The sequence below is a fragment of the Mesoplodon densirostris genome, chromosome 16, assembly GCF_025265405.1.
Source record: "Mesoplodon densirostris isolate mMesDen1 chromosome 16, mMesDen1 primary haplotype, whole genome shotgun sequence".
Taxonomy (NCBI): domain Eukaryota; kingdom Metazoa; phylum Chordata; class Mammalia; order Artiodactyla; family Ziphiidae; genus Mesoplodon; species Mesoplodon densirostris.
Window position 1 is genome coordinate 86399695 of NC_082676.1, and position 15175 is coordinate 86414869.

The following is a 15175-nucleotide window of genomic DNA, read 5'->3' on the forward strand; positions in this document are numbered from 1 at the left end:
CTGTGATCGATTGCCCATGTCTGCTGTGGGTGTGAAACTGACAATTGGAGGCCGAGTGCCGCCGATTAGTCACCCCTGCCCTGGTTCCTTACAGCCACGAACCCTTCCAGCTTTAAAAATCTGTGAGCGCGCCCTGACCTTGAGCAAATCACTTCACTGTCCCAAGATTTTGTTTCTTCGCAAGCGAGGTGGAGATAAATAATCCCTGCCTTCCTACCACACAAAATTGCTCTGAGGAGCGTATGAGATAGTGGGTGAAAAATTGCTTGGAAAATAGCAGCACGTTATATAAATGCAAGGTTTCCTTGTTATTAGCTGACCTCCCTGGTCATGATTTGTGTTAGTCATGCCTTCCTCTGAACCGTCTTCTAGGGCTGGGCAAGAAGCCTTTGCTTTCATTTTTGCCCCTGCCCCCCACCTCGGGCAAAGTGCCATTTGGATTTCCCTTGTGATGATGAGAAAGGGGATTAGTATGGATGCTGGGTGTGCGGTGATCTTTCTGTGCTTGGAAGATCTCAGCATCTTTCACAGCCCCCGGGGCAGGTGAAACCAGGAAGCCTTCTCCAGAGCCTTTCAGCTACTCGGCACCATCTTACCCTCGCACCGTCACCCCACCACTTTGTGACACTTCTGCACAACAGGTGGGGAAAAATCTTCCCAAAGTAAATTTTTGTCTCCCTCAAGGGTTCATCTGTATTATCCAAATGTCTGGAATTAAATTAATTCTCTGGTTGGGCAGTTGGGAGTGGTGGGTCTCCCCTGAGCCCTGCTGAGCACAGCTCTGGTTAATTTCTGGAGCAGGCACCTGCCCTGCAGCCTGTGGGAATCCAGGGGAGATATCCAGATAGAGCTATTTTTGTTACCTGATGAAAAAAGCATCCCTTCCCTCAATCTACAATTCTCCCCTCTTTCACCTTGAATGTTGTTAATGCCCCGTCTTTTCTGCCAAAATCCCAAAGAGAGTCTGTTTGCAGCTTCCTGTGTGCATTAACTTTTCCCAGAGACCCAGGGGAGCTATCTGTTCCTACATTATTTGGTGTAAGCAAAGCTTTGGGGCATTTCTTCTTGCCAGCGGTGTATTCTGAGTTGGTTTCTTTGCTCAGGCTCATATTTATTGGCGAGTGCGTCTCATTTCCTTCTTCCCTCCTGCAGCCTTTGTCGTGAACAGTGTTCGGTGTGGTGTGAAATGAGCAGCATTCAGAACTCTTCTAAGACATAAAGGTTTGATTTTTTTTTCTTTTCTCTCTTTTTTTTTTTTAAGTGCTAGAAGAATAAAGGACTTGAGTTTCCTGTAGGCCTGGAAACAGTGAATCAGATTTTTGTTTTGCTTAAAACCTGAAAATCTCAGGCAGCAGTTGAGAGTCTCTGGACAGAGTGCTGTGTTTGGGGGTTTAGGGTTATGTCCCTTCCCTGTGGGCCATTCTACGGGAGAGGGGGTGGCCACCCACGGAGACTGATTTGAGAGGGACCAGAAAGGCTACCTGAGTCACAGAGCTGCCCAAGGCAGAGTGGGCACTGACACTTCCTGCCTTGCCTTTCCTGCTCCGTGAGGCGTTTCAGGGATTCAGTGCATGGTGTTACCCACAGACTAATGGGTGCAGTGAGCGTGAGCTCTCCCTCTCCCAGCAGGCGACCTTGGACAAGTCGCTGAAGTCATTGGTGAAATGGGGATAAGACGGCACCCTTCCCACAGGAAGTTAGATGAGGTACCACCTCCCAGGTGCCATGAGGCAGGCAAGACATCCAGGGAGGCACGGTTGGGACAGGTGTGCACTCGTGATACAGGTGTGCCATGCTCGTTAGCAGGATGCCCTGGAGAAGGTTCAGAAGGGCCCCTGACAAACCTATAATCTAGCATGAGCCATTTGCTTACATCCCTTGCCTGATCCCCATTCGTTAACATCCATTACTACCACTATCCTTTTATTCATCCCTTAACGAGTACCCAGTGCCTGCGACTCCTGGGCACTTCGCTAGGTGCCAGGGATAAAAAGATGTAAGGGCGGGGTCCTCACCCCAATAAGCCGGTACTCAGGTGAGGAGACAGTCAGCTGCAAGATAAAGGAGGCACGCATTGAAGACGGGTGTGAGAGAGAGGGGCACCCGGGTCTGCCCGGGGAGACAGAGACCCCCAGGGCCAATAGAAGCTGAAATGAGACTTGGAAAATAACGAGGCTTTTGCCAGGCAGAGACGTGGGAAGGGCCCTCTAGGTAGAGAAACCGCATGTGCCCAGCCCTGGAGGTGGGCCCAGCCCCCGGGAAGATGTGGGGACGGGGGAGGAGGAGCCACCGAGAGCCCCCGGATGTCTTGCCGAGGGGGCAGATGCTGTCCTGTGGGCGAGCACCAGATACTGGGGCGACTGAGCCGTGACTGGGAGCCAGGATGGACGTGCAGTTTCGAAAGATCACACACAGCGGTGCGGAGAACAGGTGGGAGACTGGGGGCAAGAGGCACGGAGGGCCCCCTCTGATGGGACGTGGGCCAGGATGAGCTGTGTCTTTATTTTATTTTATTATTTTTTTTATTTTTTATTTTTTTTTTCTTTTTGCTGTATGCGGGCCTCTCACTGTTGTGGCCTCTCCCGTTGCGGAGCACAGGCTCCGGACGCGCAGGCCCAGCGGCCATGGCTCACGGGCCCAGCCGCTCCGCGGCATATGGGATCCTCCCAGACCGGGGCACGAACCCGTATCCCCTGCATCGGCAGGCGGACTCTTAACCACTGCACCACCAGGGAGGCCCTGTGTCTTTATTTTAAGTAAACTTTGTATGGATGCATAACATTCCTGCAGGAGGCGTGCACACATCCTAAGTGTGCAGCACGACGGATTTTCGCAAAGTGAACACACGGTGTCCCCAGCACCCAGATCAAGAAACAGAACGTGACCAGCTGAAAAATAATATTTTAATGAAAAACAATGATGGCTTTTCATAGCATAGTAATTTTTAGTATAAGTCTGTCCCAAATACTGCACGGGACATTCACGTTCTCAAAATGATCGGTTATTCAAGATACGAGTCTAACTGAGCGCCCTGTGTTTTACCTGATCACCCTGGATGCATCCACATTGCTGCAGGTGGCAGCAATTCTTTCATGTTTTTATTGCCAGCAAGAGTCTGCTTTCTGACTGTTGCACAGTTTATCGAGACTACCCCTGATGGATAACTGAGTTGTTTCCAATTTGAGGACATGATGAAGGAGGCTGTTCTGAGCACCCTTACACTTACCTTCTGGAGACACGGGCTCGTATTTCCACCCAAGAGTGGATTTGCTGGATCTTAGAGCATGTTTCTCTTCAGCTCTAATAAATACCACCAAATAGTTTTCCAAGAACGTTGCTGCAAACTACACCCCGTCAGTAGTGGAAGAGCGTTCCAGTTGCTCCGCATCTTTTCTCACACAGCATCGTCTGTCTCTTCATTTAGCTATTCCAGTGGGTGTGCAGTCAAAACAAAGCATTGTGTAGTTTTAGTTTGCGTTTCACTTGTGGCTGAGCCGAGTGCCTTTTCATGTATTGATCGGCCATTTGGGCTGTCCTCCTCTGTGAAGTGTCTGTTAGAGTTTTGCCCACTTTTCTGTTGTCATGTCTTTTTCTTACTGAATTGGAGTAGTTCTTCATATATGAGGAGTCCTTTGTCAGATAAATGTATTGCAGATATCTTCCTTCAGTTTATAGCTTGCCCTTTCGCTCTCTTATTAGAGTCTGCTGATGAACAGAAGTTTTTAATTTTAATGTAGTCCAGCTCGTGTAGGTTTTTCCATCATGGTTCACTCTTTTTTGAGTCCTGTTTAAGAAAGATATGCCTTATTAATTTATCCAGTTTCATTACATTTTTTAATGTGGCTACTTAAAAATTAAAATTATATGTGTGGTTCAAAAAAACAAAAAAGAAGGAAAGATATGTCTACCCCAAAGTGTGTGTTTCCTCCTAAAAGCTTTATTGTTTCATCTTTCACATTTAGATCTATAATCCATCTAGAATGGATTTTCCCTTTAATAAAGGATAACGTACGTACAATAAAACACACCCATTTTAAGTACACAGTCCAGTGAATTTTGATAAAAGTATATACATATGTAACCACAACCACAGGCAAGATGTAAAAGATTTCCATCACCCCATAAAGTTGCTTTATGTCCTTTTGCTTCTCAGAGTGTGGTCCATGGACGAGCAGCATCGGCCTCACCTAAGAGCCGGTTAGAAATGCAGACTCTCGGGCCCCACCCCAGGCCGGCTGAATTAGAATCTGCATTTTAACAAAATTCCTAGTACTTTGTATGCACTTTAAAGTTTGGAGACAATCTGGGTTCCTCTGAAGAAAGGTGACAAGCAAAAAATGCTTTTTCTATTGTTATTAGTGACTGCCTGAAGCAAGCCAAGGTAAATGATAGATTATTGAGTTTGCGGAAAAAATGAAAGAGAAGAGAAAGACAAAGTTGGAAAGAAATTTTGAAGTCATTATATTACAGGAGCACCCTCTACTCCCTGGACCACTTCCTCTCCTGGAGACCTGGCCCCGCTGATGTCCTGCAAAGCAGAGACACAATATTTGCCGTTGGGGAGGCTTGAGCTCCTGGGGCAGTGCTTCCTGGTCTGTGCCCTGGACCAGCGTGGAGAAAGCCGTCCTAAGGACCAAGTCCAGAAAGACCATAATTTTCGGTTTGTTGTGTTCTTTTTTACTTTTCTTTTTTTTTTTAAGTTTAATTTTTATCTTTATGTAATATATGTACTGCTTTAAAATATCGAATACTTCCACATGGCTTATAATAAAAAACAGCAGTTCTCCAGCCTACCCCTCCCCACTCCTCTGACATTTTAATCACCTACTTTTTGGATGACCCCTTATCCCTCACACCGGAGTCCGGTTTTCCAGTGAGTAAATGTTCCTTCTGCCAGAGCTGGGGAGAGGGTCTGGGGGTTTAACTGCCCCTTTTACATACCTTCAGCAGATCCTCCTGGTGTTAATCCCACCCTGGTTGTCCCCTTCTGTGGTCCAAGGTACCTCTATTTTCGGGGCTTTTCTGGGATTCTGCAGAGCAGTTGGCTTTTGTTCCTTCCAGCTCTTCTGCTGTTAAGCACTTAGGTTTTCTTCTCTACTCACATTAGACATTTTTACATTATAAATTAAATTTCTTTTTTAAAAAGTCAAACAAAAGAATATATACATATAAAGAATACTAACAAAAGGCTTCATATTTCAGTCTGTGGAATTTATTTTTGTGAGTAGTTTGAAATCCAATTAAATGTGTTAAGTTAAATTAAATTTATTTCCATAAGGGCTATCCCAGCCCCATCCCTTCCCCTCTGACCTGCGGTGGTGAGTTTCTCATGCATTATATCCCTGGCTCTAAATCTGAGCTCACAGTTCTGTTCCTTAGATCTTTTGCCAGAAAAAACAAAAAACAAAAAACCAGGCTATCTTTTTCCCCCTTTGTTTTCTGCCTTCTCAGGTTTTAAATGAGCATTTCATGTTCCCATTTTACCTCTCCCAGCATCTCAATTGTACTTCTTGTTAAGTTGTTGTTAGTGGTTGCCCTGTAGTTAAGAAAATACATTTTAAACTAATCCACGTCCCCCTTGAAATGACACTGGATGGTTTCACATGTAGAGCAGGCGCCTTATAACCCAGTGTTCCCAGTTCCTCCCTCCCCACCTCTGAGATTGTTGTCCATCATTTCACTCATCATCCACTGTCAGTTATGTGATATGTTGTTACTATGATTACTTTAAAAAACAGTAATCTTGGGCTTCCCTGGTGGCGCAGTGGTTGAGAGTCCCCCTGCCAATGCAGGGGACACGGGTTCGTGCCCCGGTCCGGGAAGATCCCACATGCCGCGGAGCGGCTGGGCCCGTGAGCCATGGCCGCTGGGCCTGTGCGTCCGGAGCCTGTGCTCCGCAACGGGAGAGGCCACAACAGTGAGAGGCCCGCGTACCACACACACACACACAAAAAAAAAACAGTAATCTTGTAGATCAATTAAGAATAAGAAAAATAAGGAAATCCCTGGCGGTCCAGTGGTTAGGACTCGATGCTTTCACTGCTGTGGCCAGGGTTCCATCCCTGGTCAGGGAACTAAGATCCCGCAAGCCAATGGGCGGGGCCAAAAAAAAAAGAAAAGATCTCATTTGACTTTTATTCATTCCTGCACCAATGCCCTTCCTTTCTTTGTTTTTTCTTTTTTTTTTTTTTAATGTTTTTCTTCTGCCCGAAGATCCTCTTTTAACATGTCTTGCAGGGCAAGCCTGTTGGCCATAAATTTCTTCCATTTTTGTTTATCTGAGAAAGTCTTCATTTCTCCTTCACGTTTGAGGACGATTTCGCTGGAAATTGACTTCTGAGCTGGTAGTCTTTTCTCTCTTAATACTTGCAGTATTTCACTCCACTCCCTTCTTGCTTGCGTGGTTTCTGATAAGGAGTCCACTGTGATTCTTACCATTATCTCTTCATAGGAAAGGTGTTTTCCCCCACTCTGGCTTCTTTCAGGATTTTCTGTTCATCTTTGGATTTCTGCAATGTGGATCTCATGTGCCCAGGTGTGTTTTTCTTGTTATTTACCCTGCTTGGTGTTCTCTGAACTTCCTGGATCTGGGTGGTTTGGTTACAGATCCATTATTAGTTCAACTATTAGTAACGTTCTTGGCCATTATTACTTCAGCTGTTTGTTTTGCCTTCTTCTCCTTTGCTTCTTCCTCTGCTCATCACATTACACTACACGTCCGATGTCATCCAGTAACTCTTGCTTATTCTGCCCTGTTTTCTTTTCGTTCTTTTTTCTCTTTACACCTCAGTTTGGAAGTTGTATTGACCTATACGCAAGCTCGCTGATTTTTTTCCTTGGCCACATCCAGTCTACCAATGAGCCTGTCAAAGACACTTTATTTCTGACACTGTGTTTTTGATTCTTCCTAAGAGCTTCCTTCTCTCTGCTTACGTTACCCTTCTGCATGGTGTCCAGCTTTTCCATTAGCGCCCTCAACCTATTACTCATAGTTATTTTAAATTCTGTCTAGAGTAATTCCAGTATTTGTGTCATATCTGAGTCTGGTTCTGATCATTGCTTTGTTACTTCAAAATGTATTTTTTCTTGGCTGTCACTTGAAAATGTACTTTCTCTTGCCTTTTGGCATACCTTGTGCTTTCTTATTCAGAGACATACATGCTGTGTTGGGTAATAGGAACTGAGGCAAAGAGGGCGTTAGGGCTTTAAGTGTGAGGGTATCTGTTAATCTGGCCAGGCTTTGGGCTCCGTTCAGTATTTTTTGCAGCTGTAGGTGCCAGAGGCTTCAGCTCCTCGAGCACCCTTGCTTGTGTCTCCCTTCTTGACCCTGGGCTTCCCTCTGTTCTCGTCCTTAAAGAGAGTCTGTTTTTTTCAGCTCTTGTGGCTTTAACCACCGTGGTACTGGAGCCCCATTGCTGTGGGGGGAGGGAAATGGTCTATAATCTACTACGAAATTTCAGTCTTTTCGTGGGCTGTGTTTCGGGGCTGAGGCGTTCACGAGGGATTCTCCGGTGATGTCGTTTTCCCCTCTGTTGTTGCCCCCCACTCCCTCCCCAGGTGCAGCATTCCCAGTCTGTCTCCTTGAAGCCCGATCCTGTTGACTATGGTCTCCCCTCCCGCTTTGGTGAGACAGGAAGGCTGGAGGGGTCCAGAGAAGGGAGGAACTTCTTCAACTGGATGGGATAAGGCTTCTGAATTGCATCTGGCCAAGTCCTCTCCCCTGGAGAAAAGGCCTTTGTTATGACTAAGGCTCTGGGTCTACTTCACAGTGGTTCATCTTCCCCTCCCTCTGCCAGAGACACCAGGGGGTCTTTCTGAGATCCTCACCATGAAAACCTGGAGGGGTTCCTGGGGGTAAACCCAAAAGGGTGTGGTGGCCCCCTAAGCCTGTGTCCCCTCCAGTTTTTCACTTTCACGCTAGTCCTCACTCAGCCTCCAGCAGTTCATCAAAATCACCATTTAAGTGTTCCTTCCTGTTTATGGCTCCAGCAAATTCTTCTCCCTATAAGTAGATCTCATTTGCTGTATCCCTCTAGATGTCCCCATCTCTCAGGCTTTCAGGATGCCATTTGTCCTGTGACCTTAGTTCTCTGATGGGCCCAAGAAAATTGTTGATTTTCAGTTTCTCCAGCTTTTTCTTGGAAGGATGGAAATGATAACTTTCAAGCTCTTTACATGTTGTAGCTGAAACCAGAGGTCAATACCAAGCTGTCTTCATTACTGTAACATATTAGTTAGGGTCGGCTACACTGCGTAACAAATAGACCCCCCCAAGTATCAAGGTCTTAAAGAGCAAGAGGTATATATATTTTTTTCTTATGTAAAATCAGGGTGGCTTTCAGGTCAGCAGGATAGCTCTCCTCCATGCAGTGCTTCAGGCACCCAGGCTCTTCCCATCATGTGCCCCACCATGCCCAGGCTACAGTGTTGTTTGCATCCAGGCAGCAGAAAGAATAGGGCAGAAAGGTGCACGTATGGGAGGTTTAGTATGGACCTGGCCCAGAAGCAAAGCACAGTACTTTTGTTCACATTGCATTGAGAAGAACTCAGTCCATGCACCCAGAGAAAAGGAGAATGGAATTTCAGGAACAGCTACCATCCTCGCCACGTACTGCTTTACATTAGCTCTACCAGTCTACTTGACCATGTTCTTTGTCAGATGTGTCTTGACTCTTTTGGTCCTTTGCTTCTCCTTATGTACTTGAGATCCAGCTTCTTGTGTTCTGTTAAACACTCTGTTGGGATTTCAATTGTATTAAATTTGTAGATCAATTTAGGGGGGACTGGCATCTTTATGATAATAAGTTTTTTCATCTGCGAACTTGGTTTGTCTTCCCATTTTTAAAGATCCTCTATAATGTCTTCCAATAAAGCTTTACATTTTTCTCTGTAAAGATTTTGCTTAGTTTCTGTTCAACTTATTCTTAATATCTTTTGGTTTTTACTGCTATTATAAAGAATATCTTTTAAAACTTTGCATTTATGTTGTTACTAATGTAGAGAAACACAGTTGATCTTTTTTATATTTAACCTTGGATTCATAACTATACTAAACTCTTTTTAACATTCTGATAACTAATCTCTAAATTTTTTTCATTTTTCTAGGTAGATAATATCATTTGTGAATTATGACAGTTTTTTCTTTTTTTCCATTTCTTAGATCCTTTGTTTCTTTTTCTTTTCTTCATTTATTTTTTTACTGTGCTGGTTGGCATCCCCAGTAAAGCATTGAATAGTAGCGGTAATGGTGAGCATCTATGCTTTGGCCTCAATCTTGAAGGAAAAGCTTTCAAAGCTTCACCTTTAACTATTGTGTTTGCTAGAGGATTTTTGTGGATATATTTAATTAGGTAATAATGTTTATTTCCTTTCCATTCGTAGTTCACCAATGTATTTTATCAGGAATGCATGTCAAATTTTATCAAGTGCTTTTTCTACATTATTGGGTTTTTTTTTTACTACAACAACTGCACAGGCACACCTTGGAGATACTGCAGGTTCGCTTCCAGACCACCTCTGTAAAGCAAGTCATGTGAGTTTTTTCGTTTCCCAGTGCATATAAAAGTAAATCCTTGTTGCTTATCTATTTTTGGATAGTAGTTTGTATCTGTTAATCCCATACTCCTAATTTGTCCCTCCCCTCCTCCCTCTCCCCTTCAGTAACTGTAAGTTTGTTTTCTATGTCTGTGAGTTTGTTTCTGTTTTGTGTATAGAGTCATTTATGTTATTTTTTAGATTTCACATATAAGTGATATCATATAGTATTTGTCTTTCTCTAGTCTGTCTTACTTCACTAAGTATAATATTTTCTATGTTCATCCATGTTGCTGCAAATGGCAATATTTCATTTTTTTAGTGGCTGAGTAATATTTCCATATCTATTTTTTTGTTGACTAATTCTCACCTCAGGTGTATCTGTTCTACTGTTTAACCATCCTTTGAGGGCTTTAAAAACCACATGACTAAGGACAATTTCAAACATACAAAATAGAGAGATTCAAATAAGGAACCCCTTCCTTTTTCCCATTGTCCAAGTTCAGTAATTATCCACACATGGCCCTTCTTCCTGTATATCTTTTTTTTTGTAATATTTATTTTTTTGGGCACACCAGGTCTTAGTTGTGGCAGGCGGACTCCTTAGTTGCAGCTCCAGGGCTCCTTGGTTGTGGCATGCGAACTCTTGCAGCATGCCTGAGGGATCTAGTTCCCCAACCAGGGACCGAACCCAGACCTGCTACATTGGGAGCGCAGAGTCTTATCCACTGTGCCACCCGGGAAGTCCCTTCCTGTATATCTTTACACCCCACCACTTCTCCCTTCGCAAGCTTGCTTTAAAGCAAATCCCAAATTCCACGTCATTTCATCTCTAACCATTTTAGTCATAAAGTTTTTAATTTCAATGATTATAGTTTTTCATTTCTAATTCTATTTGGTTCTTTTAGAAGTCTGCCTGTTTGGTTATTTACTTTTTATATTTTGGTTCTCTTTTTTATTTATTTAAACATACTAAATATCATAATTCTATATTCTGTATTTGATCAACTTCTAATATCTGAATTCCTTGTGTATCTGATGCTGCATTTGCTGTCCTGCTAACTATTGGTTATTGGGCTTTGTTTCATTTTATGATTTCTTTAAAATCGTGAGCTCATGTTCTTTGAAACTTTATCTACAGGAAAATTTTGAAGTCTGATTGAGGGTTTGCTTCCCCCAAAGATGGCATGGGTTTGTTCTGCCAATGACTAGGTGTAGTATGAACGGATCACTGTTTGTTTAATGTGACCGCTTTATTGAACTATAACATACATACAAAAAAATACAGATCATTAGTGAACAGCTTTTGTGACCAAGAAACAGAAAATGATCAGAACTACAGAATTCCCTCCTGCTCCTTCTAGTTACTTCTTCCCCTCAAAGGTCACCACTGTCCTGAGCATACCAGTTTTCGTGTAAATAGAATCATCCAGCCTGTGCTCTTTTTTCGTACCTGGCCTCTTTCACTTAGCATATGTCTGTGAGGTTCATCCAGGTAGACGCGTGAGCGGCAGGGTTCATTTTGCTTTGTTGTATAGTATTCCATTTTGGTTATCTCTTCTATGGCTGGTGAGCACGTGAGTGGTTCCCACTTGTGGGATGATGACGGTGCTTCTGCAGACTTCTTGTGCACGTGTTGTGGGAACATACCATGACTTCCTTTCAGATTCATAAGTAGGCATGGATCTAAGGGTGGTGGGCATCCACAGGATACTGCTGCTTTAATACTCACAGTTTTCCAAAATGGTCGTACTGACTTATATTTCCACCAGCAGCACAAGAGTATGGGGTGATTTAAATTAAATCGTCAGCTTGGTGCTTTTTGGTCCATGAAGTCGAGTGAGTTAAGGTCCTCAAGCCACATGAAAGTGGTGGCTGCAAATTCAGAGAGAAGACTTTCCCCTCCACTCAGCTAAGGCTGAGACTGTTGGGTTTCCTCGCAGTCTCCGTCTGTGGGTTGTGTAATTCATCACTTCTCTAGGAATGCAGCCCTTGAGGGGTCCCATGCTGTAGGCCTGGGTCTCTGGTCTGACTCCCCATTGCAGTCTGGCCCTAATCGGTTCACCTGGGCTTAGGAGAGGCCTTCCGGGCAGCCTGAGCACCTGTTCCCTCCCTAACTTCTCTGGACTTCTGCAGCCGATTCACTTTCGGCCCCTGAGGACTTCTCTTAGTGTCTTGCCAGGTCAGTTATGCACTTTAATAAATATTTTAAAGTATTTTATCTGGCATTTTAGATATATTATGGTGGAAGTGCTTTTAGACCACATAATCTTCCCCAAAATAGTGGTCCCTTTCTGCTTTCCATTTTCCAAAATTTTGCTGACATCTCTCATCTGCTGCGGTCTTCTCCATTCTGGATGACCATGTGAACATACACACCCACACCCACACCCACATTCCTTTACTGTTGAACTGGTGCATTTTCAGGAGAGAGCAGAGAGAAATGTGTATGCATTTAACTGGAAATTCAGCTAAAAACATTTTTCTTTTTCTTTTTGGCCGTGCCACGTAACGTGCAAGATCTTAGTTCCCCAACCAGGGATGGAACCCGCTCCCCCTGCAGTGGAAGCATGGAGTCTTACCCACTGGACACCAGGGAGGTCATAAAAGCATTTTAAGTAATGTTTTTCTCTGCATTTACTGATAACTCTTCTCTGGTGCTCCTTTCTCTTCTCAAAAGTCTGGTCATTAGACCAGCAGCTCTGATGTCTCTTGGATTCTCGTTAGAAATCCAGGCCCCTAGACCCCACTCCAGACTTTCTGAATCATTTCAAGAGCCCCAGGTGAGGGACTTCCCTGACGGTCCAGTGGTTAAGACCCCGTGCTTCCAATGCAGGGGGCGCATGTTCGATCCCTGTTCGGGGAACTAAGGTCCTGCATGCTGCATGGTGCGGTCAAAAAGAAAAAAATGAAAGAAAGAAAACAATAACTGGGAAAACAAATTTAAAAAAAACTATTATATATAGAATGGATAAACAACAAGGTCCTACTGTATAGTAGAGGGAACTATATTCAGTTTCCTGGGATAAACCCTAATGGAAAAGAATATGAAAAAGAATGTATATATGTATAACTGAAGCACTTTGCTGTACAGTACAAATTAACACAACATTGCACGTCAACTATACTTCAATAAAATAAATTTAAAAAAAAAGAGCCCCAGGTGATTCCTCCATGCAGTGAACTTTGAGAGGCACTGGTTGGCACCGAGGGTCTCACCTGGGCCCCTCCCCTTTCCTGTGCCTCCTCCCATCCTGGCTCCCTGCCCCTCTCCACCTTGGGTCCCTGAGAAAGCCGGGAGCTTAGGTGCAGACGTTCTCCATCTGGAAGTTAGAAGCAGCTTCCCGAGCTGACCCTGCCTGGGCAACACCAGGGCTAATCACATCCTTATTTGGGGCTGGGCTCTGAACTTAGTACTGTAAAACCTTCACAGGAGATACTAAGGTATACCCAGGAGAGGCAGAGATGGTGAGAAACAGCCCTTGACCTTAAGACATTCTCAGCCTGGATCTGGGAGAACATCCTAGAGAATCAGAAACAGCCCCGGAGGGCAAACAGTAGATTCCTGCGCATTTAATGTAAATTACACGTTGTTACACTCGCACTTTATTGTCTTGGAGTCAGATGCCTGGACTTGTCATAAAAGCCCCAGAACTTTGTTTTCCTGGGATCTTGGATTCAGTCGAAGGTCCCAGTGTTTTGCTGGCCAAGCTCAGGCCTCAGGTGATAATGTCATCCCACTGAACTCCATCCCTTGATCCAGGAGCCGCAGGGGGACCCAGGATGGATGGGAAGAAACACGAGACAAGGTGCCGTCGAACTCCATTCCCTCATGATCTTTCTCCCCAGACGCTCTGGCCTTGCCCTCGGTGGCCTTGTTTGATCTCAGAGGTGGAGGGGCCCACCCTTCCAGAAGTCTCAGGTGATATGAGTTGGGTCACCCCGGCCCCTCAGGTAAAGCAAGACTCTGGCCGCCTGACATTCCATATCCTTCTAACGCCGCATCCTAGTTTTACCTGTTTCTAAGAACCAGGCCTTAGTGCCCTAACATTACTAAGTGGAAGACGGGCACTCTCAGAGTTCCGTTCTCCAGGACCGTTGCTTTCTCATCTGCCAGGTGGATGAGTCACCTCAAGTTCCACCGTGATTCTGTGAGTTTTAACTAACGGTGCTATGAAAGTGGTTTGAGATTCCTTGATGCAGCCTGCGGTGAGTCAGTGCCTCATGTTGGTATTTTAAGTAACAGAGGCTCAATGCCCTTAATTACTTCCCTGGACGGGCTCTGGAATCAGAGTGTGGAACCTGCTGCCCACGCAGAGTCACCTGACTCAGCCAGGGGAGGAGGGGGCTGGCCTGGGAGCCACTCCATGCCGAAGGCCCCTGAGCGGGGGGAGTGCTATGGGCTGAATTGTGTCCCCTCCCCAAATTCATGTTAAAGTTCTAACGGTGAGTACCTCTGACTGTAGGTGGAGATGGGTCTTTACAGAGGTGATTCACGTAAAATGAGGTCACTAGGGTGGGTTCTAATCCAATAGGACTGGTGTCCTTATAAAAAGAGGAGGTCAGGACACAGACACCCTCCCTGGGCGCCAGAAGTCGTGGTGCGACGTTAAGTACCGCAGCTGGCCGCAGTGCAGCTCCTGGGCTCAGCGGAGATCTTTCTCACATATCTACAGCCCTCGGGTCCCCAGAGCAGGGCGGGAGGGTTGGCTGCAGGAGAAGCATTTAAGGTTCATGCTGTCCCCCTCATCCCCGCTGCCATTCCCGGTATTATGGAGCACCTCGGTGGGCATCGTGCTGAGCTAATTTGTTTTAAATTGGCTCGCCCGACCCTCTGTGGGAGCTTCTGGGAGTTCATTTTAAAGTCAGAGAAGAAGCAGGAGCTGCCTAATTCCCTGGTCCAGTCGCACGCGAAATCTCGTTTGGTATCGTCCCCGAGTGCCACGTCTCTTTCATGACATTTGGAAGCAGATGACAGCTCTGGGCGCCCTACCTCTGCACGGAGGGGTCAGGACAAAAGAACGACCTTGTTACGAGGCCCCCGCCCTCCCTCCAGGCCTGTCTGCCTCTTACCGCAGACTTCCCATTATCCACTCAGACGCAAAGGGCACTGGTGACACATTCCCGAGGCCACCTCTGCTAGAGGGCGCTCAAACCACCATCAGGTAAGCGTTCTAGACTCAGTGGATGCACTGCCCCACCTGCAGCTCCACCCCACGGTGCTCCCTGCCCGTGCCACCTGCTCTGCCATCAGCCGGTGCAGAGCCCACCTGTCGTGTGTCTCACTGAAGCCCCATGAAACCTGTTCTGGCTTTTCCTCAGCACTGCTGCCTACCTTCTCTGAATTTCCATTGCATTTTGTGATTAAAAAAGAAAGCATGGGGCTTCCCTGGTGGCACAGTGGTTGAGAGTCCGCCTGCCAGTGCAGGGACATGGGTTCGTGCCCCGGTCCGGGAAGATCCCACATGCCGCGGAGCGGCTGGGCCCGTGAGCCATGGCCGCTGAGCCCGTGCGTCCGGAGCCTGTGCTCCGCAACGGGAGAGGCCACAGCAGTGAGAGGCCCGCGTACCGCAAAAAAAAAAAAAAAAAAAAAAAAAGCATGGTGGGAACGTAAAATGGTGCAGGTGCTGTGAAAAAGTCT

The 15175-nt window shown here is 45.6% G+C and overlaps 1 protein-coding gene across 7 annotated transcripts in view; it reads left to right on the plus strand.

Moving 5' to 3' along the window:
• The window catches only part of CARD11 (caspase recruitment domain family member 11), a 110281-nt gene that overhangs the window by 11825 nt on the left and 83281 nt on the right, over nucleotides 1-15175 (plus strand). The window contains exon 2 of one of the 7 annotated variants that reach the window (XM_060078570.1): nucleotides 1153-1221. The exons of the other annotated variants lie outside the window; for them this stretch is intronic. The gene's annotated coding sequence lies outside the window, so the exon portion shown is untranslated. The remainder of the gene's footprint in view (nucleotides 1-1152; nucleotides 1222-15175) is intronic. 7 annotated transcript variants of the gene reach the window in all.